The following is a 10188-nucleotide window of genomic DNA, read 5'->3' as shown; positions in this document are numbered from 1 at the left end:
ACTTTAACTGGTTCTCCCTTTTTTAAACCACCAGACTTTAACTGGTTCTCCCTTTTTAAAACCAGCAGACTTTAACTGGTTCTCTGTTCGGTATTTTTCACCTAAGAACTCACAAAAACAACAACAACCCCGCCGAACATATTAAACAATGACAACAGAGACCAGTAAGATTTTTTGTTTCACTTTGCAAAGGAGAAGATCAATGATACTTAATTCAGCTCAAGAGCTTGGTGAAGATCAGAGAAATTCTGACCTCTGGGGGCGTGAACAGTCATTTTATTCACACACGTAGGAATGAAGTCACACATGACACAACAAATCAGAGATCAGTTACGAGGCTTGTCATGGGCATACAAACCAATCAAAATTCTTGTTGCTGGGGTTTAATATGTGAATAATAAAAACAACACAGACTTGTTTTGTCTTACCAGCTCTGCTTTAGAGCAGTTTCTATCTGCTACACTCTGTGGACACGCCATGATGAATAATACATTTGTCACGTACCTCAAGACTTTATTTGAAACACCTTAAGAAGTTTAATAAATTCAATAAAACTCTATCATGTTCAATACTTATTTTACCCGCTGTATGTTCTGTACCTGCTCTAAGTTTATAGTAAGGTTTATGACAGATATCTGATGCCAGTTTACCTTTTGGCAATTTTGGGCTGCTCCAAATTTTCTCTGACTCTTCCCATGTCTCTCCAGCAGGCTCTTATATTTGGTTTGGTCGTCGCTAAACGTGTTATTTTGAGGGAATGGAAATCCTCTACCCCCCTGTTTTAAAAAAATGGCTTAATGACATGGTCTCTTGTATTTATCTTGAAGAGATTTGATACACTTTATCAGACAATCATCATAAGTTCCTTGACGTGTGGGGTCCTTTCATTAGGTATATACAATGTACTGGGTTAAAATGATTACTGTGACAATTGGGATCTGTTTTTTTTTAAGATATAATATGACTGTCATTGTTATTTTATTTGCATTCTTTATTGACACTGTGTTGTTCAGTAATGCAGTTTGATCTACATTCAGATCAGCCTGTTGTCCAATAGGACTCTGTCTCGTGCTTGAATACGCACTTTGGACTGATGTGCAAATTATTCTTTTAATTTTTTCTCCATCTTATTAATACACCAGTTGGCTGACAGCTTATTTGATTGTTTTTGTCCTTTGACGTTTTTATTATTATTGTTTGATATTTGTCTGTTCTTGTTCTCTTTTGAAAATATATGAATAAAGTTAAAAAAAAGTTAAACTGGCTTTCACATGAGCCTTAATTGATGGTAGCTACTAAGGGGTATAAAAAAGTTACGTGTTGCTTGAGAAGTGTCCCGCTGGTATTGGACTTATATCACTGATGAATAACAAATGAATAGATTACCTGAAACATATGTGAACTAATGCATAAATTATCCATCCATAGCATACCTGTAAATTATGCATCACTTATCAGCAGCATGTCAGCATAAGCTGACAAATTTTGACCATGTCCAAAATTATTGTCAAACCATCCTTCTGACAACATATTCACAACTTACGCCTAACTTGTGCAACTTACAACAACGTGTTGAACAAAATTGACACAAGTTGTCTAAATGTCAGTGTGACAGGACCTGTAGCAAGGCAGGTGAAGTGTCTTGCCCAAGGAAATAATGACTGAGGCAGTTGGAACAGGGGATTGAACCAGCAACCTATCGGACAACTCCCCTAACCACTCCAACACAGCCGCCCCATTAAAACTACATCAAACTGAAATTCATTGAACTGAAAATAATTGAGGGTCCTAAAATAATTTGGACAACTGAAGTTGACTGACTTAAATATAAAAACCTTTTAGAATGTTTTACTGTAACTGCAGGACGTTCAATAAACAAGGAAAGTTTCCTCATTGAACACTTTTTTAAATAATCTTTGATTTATGTTTTTTTTCTGCATTACCAAACGGCTTAACATATCTTTTTAAGAAAGTGTACTAACAGAAGCATTTCAAAAAAGGCCACTTCCTAAAAACCCACACTGCATTGGTTCATTCCCATTTCTTGCTCCTCCCTGTAGGTTGAATCTTGGTCCAGTAGTTGTTATATCTCAAACAGATGTACCACAGAATTACTAAAGTAAATGTTTCTGGTTTTGCTCTTTCGCTCAGCATGCAGTTCACACAGAGGTGGTCACATCAAGAAAAGGCTCTTTTTTATTTACTGTTTGTAGCATCTTGCTTTCACGCTGAGGATCTGGCCTGCAGACTAAGAGGGGAGCCAGTGAACCCCCAACTAGTCAAGGATGGGGACATTATGATAGGAGGAATTTTTTCTTTCCACAGCAGCTGGAAAAACAGTCATGAACATTTTATGCAGGAACCTCTGCAACTACAATGCACCAGGTAAACGATACGATTGCAGGGGTAAAAAATAAATGCATTTTGAGTTTCGTTGTGTTATTTTTATGGTCATTTCAAGAATGAATTGGTTAAAATTTAATTTTTAAACTGTTTTCTAAAAGTTTAAATTTCAAAGACTTCCAGTTTGCTCAAGCTATGCTTTTTGCAATTGAGGAAATTAATAACAGCACAGAGATACTGCCAGGCATCACTCTGGGCTACAAAATCTATGATACCTGTGGTTCCATTGCCAGAAGTGTGAAAGTTGCTTTGGCCTTGGTTAATGGTAATGAAATTGCGGCTTTACCTTCAAATGCATGTCTAAAACCTGCACATGTTCAGGCTATATTGGGAGAAACCTCCTCCTCTCCTAGCACAGCAATTGCTTCTTCAATTGGACCATTTAATATTCCACTGGTAAGTAACTTTTTTTTAAAATGTGTCTTTTTAATGACAAGAAAATGCACAGTGTGGTTACATGACAGTTACAAATAAATACTGTATATTATTTTAATTAGATCAGCCACTTTGCCACTTGTGCTTGCCTGAGTGACAAAACCAAATACCCATCCTTTCTCAGAACCATACCCAGTGACTTTTATCAGAGCAGAGCTCTGGCCCAGTTGGTTAAACACTTTGGCTGGACCTGGGTTGGAGCTGTTAGAACCAATGATGATTATGGCAATAATGGCATGGCAACATTCACAGAAACTGCCGAACAACTAGGCATCTGTTTGGAATATTCTGTTTCTTTCTTTAGAACAGATTCATCTGACAAAATACAAAAGATAATTGATATAATCAAAGCTTCAACTTCAAAAGTGATTGTTGCTTTTGTCTCTAACATGGATATGGATGTGTTATTACAAGAGTTTTCCAAAAGCAACCTGACAGGGTACCAGTGGGTCGGCAGTGAGGGGTGGATTTTTGATTCTCAGACTGCAATAAGGGATACAAACCACATCCTGGATGGAGCTATTGGACTTTCTATCCCAAAAGCGTTTGTCAGTGGTCTGAAAGAGTTTCTTCTAGATGTGAAACCACTCAATTCATCAAATAATGGCTTGTTTACAGAGTTTTGGGAGGCATTATTCAACTGTAAGTTCAAACAGTCTCAGTCAGAAAAGATGCAGACTGAATGTAATGGACATGAGGATCTGACTGGAGTGGAAAACAGCTTCACTGACATGTCCCTCATGCCTATTTTAAATAATGTTTATAAAGAAGTGTATGCAGTGGCCCATGCTCTGCATGATATCCTCAAATGTAATAAAACATGCAGAAACAACATAAAGCTAGATCCATTCACAGTGAGTTTATTGTCAACATCAAGTAAAATAATCAAAAGAAAGATGAAAAAACTGTTTAAAAAATAAAATATTTATAAATTATAAAAAACTCAATGCTTTTCAAATAATTTGTTCCTTTTTCTTTTAGATTTTGCAGCATTTACAAATGATTCACTTTAAAACAAAAGAAGGAGAGGAAGTTTATTTCAATGAAGATGGCGATCCCTCAGCAAAGTACGAGATTATAAACTGGCATCTGAAAGAAAACGGTTATGTCGAATTTGAAACTGTTGGTCTTTATGATGCATCGTTACCTGCAGAGGAACAGATGAATTTACAGAACAAGTCTTTAATTTGGGCAAAAAAATCCCTCCAGGTAAATTGCCATTTTACATGTGCTATGTTTTTAATTTCTGTTTATTTTCAATTGCTGCATTTGAATCAAAATTAAAGACTTATACAGGAAAAAATTAGTGTTTTGTTTCTGATTTCTTGAGTTTATGCAGGTTCCCGTGTCAGTTTGCAGTGAAACGTGTCCACCAGGAACAAGGAAAGTTCTGCAGAAAGGAAAACCTGTTTGCTGCTATGACTGTATAACATGTGCAGAGGGAGAAATAAGCAACATCACAGGTTTAGTATCATGAAACTTTGTTTTGTTGTAAAATAAATAGCATATATCCATAAATTTCAATGAGATGAACCTTCTACATATTATTTTCACACATTTAAATAATTTATAGAAAAATACACACAGTGCTTCTTTTGTATAATTGCACACCACATGTGTCATTTACTATGTGAAAGGGCTGGAAATTGAATCCCCAATCTCACAGATTGAAGAGTACATGAGTTTTATAGGTGGAAAAATTGGAACAAAAATGTTTCCACTATTTTATGTTTATTTTTCAGAAATATTTGTTGCCATCAAAGTTGTCATATTTTCAAATGCACAGGATTTGGCAGGAAACATTGAGAAAAGGCAAAAGAATTAGAAGTTAAAAATTTCACTCAACCAGCATCATTAATAAATGTTTCATTATTTTGCAGATTCCATCACCTGTACAAAATGCTCTCCTGAGTTCTGGTCAAATGAAAAGAGAAATGCTTGCATACAGAAGGAAGAACTCTTTTTGTCATATGAAGAGATAATGGGAGCACTACTCACTGCAGCTTCTTTATTTGGAACATGTATGACAGCTGCTGTAGCTGTGATTTTCTTCAGACACAGGACAACTCCTCTTGTCAGAGCAAACAACTCTGAGCTGAGCTTCCTGCTGCTTTTCTCTTTGACTCTGTGTTTTCTCTGCTCTCTGACCTTCATTGGACGTCCCTCTGAGTGGTCCTGTATGCTCCGTCACACAGCTTTTGGCATCACCTTCGTCCTCTGCATCTCCTGTGTTTTGGGGAAAACAATGGTGGTTTTAATGGCGTTTAAAGCCACGCTTCCAGGGAGTAAAATGATGAAACTATTTGGGCCTACACAGCAGAGACTCAGTGTTTTGACCTTCACGCTTATACAAGTCATTATATGTATCCTCTGGTTAACCACTTCTCCTCCTTTTCCAATGAAGAATTTTAAAGAATTCAAGGACAAAATCATTTTACAGTGTGCTCTGGGTTCAGTTGTAGGGTTCTGGTCTGTACTTGGCTACATTGGACTTCTGGCCATGTTGTGTTTTATGTTTGCTTTTCTGGCTCGTAAGCTGCCTGATAATTTCAATGAAGCTAAATTTATCACCTTCAGCATGTTGATATTCTGTGCAGTGTGGACCACATTTATCCCAGCGTATGTCAGCTCTCCTGGAAAGTTCAGTGTTGCTGTGGAAATATTTGCTATACTTGCCTCCAGTTTTGGACTGCTGATTTGTATCTTCATTCCAAAATGTTATATAATACTGCTGAAGCCTAACAAAAATACAAAAAGAAATATGATGGCAAAGGGTGCACTGAACTGATAAAATGCAAGGTGTTCTAATTTTCTTGATATTGTTACACTGACAATTCTAATCATATTTATGAGTAAACAACTATACCGTAAAATTGTGGAGGTTGGGGTATTATGTATTTTCCAGGCACATAGTTCAATTTTGTACAACAATAAAGTAATTATGTTACCTTTAGTTGTATTGAAAAACCTGTATTTTTCAAAAAATAAAAATTACATTGCATCATAGCTAATACCTAAATACCTTACAATTGACCTCTGTCTCTTTAAAAAAAGCTCCTACAGTTTCTGATACTCCCACTTCAGCAAATATTTACAGCAATACTTCGGGGGAGCGTTTGGAGCTCCATTGCAGACTGAGCTCCAAGAACAACGCATTTACATGCCCCCCGCTTCAACATATTGACGCTTGGTCAGGTAGCCATCTGCGTCAACTTCACTCTTAGAAATTACCGTAAATTTACAGCGAAATCCCAGCAATAACATACTGTTATTCCAAAATATGGTAGGATTCCGTCAATTTGATGTCATCTTCTGTTGTCAAAATCAAGACTGAGGACTGGCAGTAAACTACCGTAAAATAATTTTACAATACAGTTTTTTTTCTAGGCAAGACAATTTACTTGTAAAGTATTTGCATCTTAGAGAACCAGCATTTAAAGACAACATTAAACAGAAAGAAAAGCATGCTTTTTATTATAAATCTTTTAGGGAATGAACCAAAATGTACAGAGCAAAATCAGAAGTGTTAGATTTCTAGTTTTGGCATTGTTTGTTAAAAATACAGTGTTAATTAAACACTTATTTAGTCAAATTCAAAGATAGTGTAGCGTGAATGTTTTCTCAACAAGAGACACACTATTGTTCCTGTTAACTCCACCCTTTTCACCCTGTCTGTAGCATCTAAAAATTAGAACAATGACTTTATCCTGTTTATCACCTCTGTGATCAGCCTCCTTTGGTCTCAGGACATGAACCAGACTTTAGTGGCTCCACCGAATTAAATTATCATCCTCCTGATAGCAGACTGGAAGGAATTCTTCCGCTAATTCAAAGGACGTCCAGCTGAGAAACAGTACTTTCTTTAAACATCAAAAGAAGCCCCACTGGGTTGGGGTGACCAGGAGTAACCTCAAGGAACAGGACATGAGTTTACTTGTGATCTTACAGCGACCCCCGGAGGCGAATCGTAATAACTCATAATTGCATCATCTTCTGTTTAACTTTGTAATAACTATAAAACTCAACTTTGAAGTGTCAAAAGAAAATATCATTGTGCTCTGATTTAATTAAGATTCACGCTTTGTAAAAACTTGATTTAATATTGAGGTTTCATTCAACTATTATGAGCCGTGTGTGAGAATGACCGTGTCACGTGACAGTTCTCAGCCAATCAGCAGCTTAGCTGAAGACAAAGGGTCAAAAAGTTTTCTTTTCAAGTTCTAAAAATTTCGCTGAACAGTCAACAGGGCTTGGAAATCGCTAAGTTGGCCCCCCCATCCAGGGCGAGGTTCTTTAATATCTTTATTCTTTTTTTTAGCTTGTACTGACGTAGTTATTGAAGTAATTGAGCTGGTTTAAACTTCTGAAACTGATCTACAGTCAGGATTCGTTGACTTCCGAGTCCTCCGCTGAAGGCAGCTGGCACGCCGCTCATCAGACGTTACTACTGCGAGTTTCAGAGGTACCCTCCAGGACCTAAGCGAGTGAGCCACAGGTGACATCCCCGGCTCTAAAAACCTCAGGTACCTACGGGACATCTGTAGGATCTCGCCAAATGGTAGGAAAAGCCATCTCTCTGTCTGTGTGGTGGTGCTCATCCAGAACCTAGTGGAGACTAGGTTTGTATGGTCCTAGATGTTGATTCAGATCAGAGTTTACGCTAGTGCAAATCCTCTGATAAATGCGTCCTCTCCTTTACAGAATAAGTAATGGTTCTTTTGCTGTTGGCTTAGGAAAGCTTCCATTTATTCTGCTAGCATAGAAAGGTATTATTTTTAGTTTAGAACAGTTCATTAGGATGTACAGAGGATTTGTTGTTGAAGCCATGTTGGGATAGTTGACGTCACGCTGTTGACAATCTGTGAAAATAACATGGTTTTAATTTGTGCTTTTGCCTGTATTTTCCTCTGAACCTCATTTTAATAATACAGGGTATATTTTAAAAGCAAATTGCTTCTTGTCTGCATGTTTTATTGTTGTTCATTCATCATAAACTGAAAAGTTCTCATACCTTCAGTACGTGAGAGTGATTTTAAAGTCAAAATCGGTATTTGCTAGCGTTTAGCCATAATCAAATGCGGTGGTGCCCCTTTTGCTTGGTTACACTTATGAATAAAGATCAATCTTTAATCAAGCGCTCATATTCCTACAATAGGTTTGTCAGTTTCCCCAAAGAGATGGCGTTACAGTGGTTCCCGACCCTGTTCCTAAAGGACCCTTATCCAGCATCTTTTACTTGTTTCCCTGATATTCAGCCGGTCTTCAGAAGATTGGTAATCACTCATTCATTCAAACCAGGTGTGTCAAATCAGGGAAACATCTAAACAGACAGGAAAGGAGTCCTTGTGGACCAGGGTTGAGAATCACTGCTTTAATACATGTTATCTGATTTATTATTTACAAATAAATGGCAAAGAATCAAAGGCTTCCAGAGGCAGTAATAAAAAAAAAAACATAAAACTAAGTTAATATTAAATTTTAAAAAATGTCTCATCAGGCTCAGAGAAGCTCTTGAGGTGTTGGTCAACATTTAAAGCACTGATTTTTAGATGTATTATACAGATTAAAGGACCTATTTAATGATAAAGCACTTTTTTATGTTGCATTATGCAATAATAGTCCCACACTTAATCTACTGTATTAATGTTTGGGGGAAAACATGCAAAATGATTACAAATCCCATTTTTGTTTTATGGAAAAGAGCAGTAAGGATTATTACCAGAAAGAATTACAGACACCCAACAAATTCATTATTCCATCAGTTGAAGTTATTGAAGTTCTATGATTTGGTTGATTATAATATTTTGTTACTTATGTATAGGGCTCATAAAAACACCTTACCCTCAAACATCCAACTACATTTTATTAAAAGAGAAAGTTGTTATAATCTCAAAGGGATAGAAATGTTTGGAACTAGTTTGAAGGAACAAAGTACTTCAGTCCAGGGTATAAGATTGTGGAATGATCTGGTGAATGAAGTTAAAAATGCCAGATCAATATGTATTTTTAAGAGAATGTTAAAGGTAAATTTGTTACAGAAAAATGTAATGTTATGGACTAATTATTTATATCCGTTCTACCTTGACACTGTCCAGTACTAATATCTTATGATAACTACTTTCGGCTGTTTTAATCTGTTTGCCCTAGACTTCAAGACTCCAGCAATGCATGACCTCTCTTATTTTGATAAGGTAGCTTTTGGGCTGAGAGCCCTGTCATTGGTTAGGTGGTTACATTTGTCGGACTGTGATTGGTTGTAAATGTGTCACATGATGTTATATCATTGGCTCTCCACTGACGAGAGCCAGCCACAACACAACAGACTTCCTGATTGACCTCTGCTGTGTTGCTGCTCAGAATTAAATCATTTGATGACCATACATGCAGACTTTCTGTGCATTTATTCCAACGTGTATATTAGCTATACAGTATACAGCCTATCCCAGACCCCAGTATCTCAAATTAACCATTAATCCTGAACCCTCATGTTAACCTCAGACCCCCGACCCAAAGACCCCTAAGTAATGCAACCTGGAAAAGCCACGGGCGGCAAGGACGGACATGCGGGGGGTACCCGACGCATCAAAACTGGATGCAGACGGTCCCTGCCCAAGCGTCAATATGTTGACGAGTCCAACAAGAGAATGTGTTACCAAGAAGGAGGTGGTACTTTGTACCAGCAAGCATTTTTGCAGCTCCACTTGGCTACCACAGGCGATATAAGGATTTCTCATACATGCATGAATGAGTCAAAGCAACACTTGGGGTATGTTTTTGATGAGAGAATGACATTTGACATAAAGCTCAAAAATGCCCCCTACCCCGACTCCCATTAAAAAAACACTGGCTGTTAAAACAAAGAAGAGCAGACAGAACAGTAGAAAAATAGTGCCTGTGTTGAATAATCATGAGGCTGTTTTGCAATGCTTATCATGTCCAGTAGAGAACAGAGTTGACAGTAAATGGGCAGAGTGTTGTACACACATAATAAATGGTACTGCCTCTGTCATATATACAAACAGTGATTTGATGCAGAATGGAGTCACCCATTGCATCGTTTTCTGTAACAGAGTAGCCCTATAGCTTATTTGACTGGTGTTCAATAAAGTGTTGATTGGCAGAGTTTACATCTGAGCTGATTCCATGTTTGAGAATAAAAGAGGCCTTGACATTCATGCTGGCACTTCATAGACAACTAACATGTTAAAGCTACAATCATCTAGTTCAAAGACTTCATCAGGAGCCTCACTCAGAAGCAGTAAGACATACCGGTAGGCATTTTAGGACAAACAGGACCACAAAATTTGATAACAGACATTTTTTTAAAAATCTTTTAACATGTAATACTGT

General features: G+C 37.2%; 1 pseudogene; it reads left to right on the top strand.

The window, feature by feature from the left end:
- Positions 1-2296: 2296 nt before the first annotated feature.
- LOC106531716 (extracellular calcium-sensing receptor-like) lies at positions 2297-5626 on the top strand (annotated as a pseudogene).
- The last annotated feature ends 4562 nt before the right edge of the window (positions 5627-10188 follow it).

The sequence above is a fragment of the Austrofundulus limnaeus genome, unplaced genomic scaffold (assembly GCF_001266775.1).
Source record: "Austrofundulus limnaeus strain Quisiro unplaced genomic scaffold, Austrofundulus_limnaeus-1.0 Scaffold667, whole genome shotgun sequence".
NCBI classification, from domain to species: Eukaryota; Metazoa; Chordata; class Actinopteri; order Cyprinodontiformes; family Rivulidae; genus Austrofundulus; species Austrofundulus limnaeus.
This window is presented reverse-complemented; position numbering and strand designations above follow the sequence as displayed.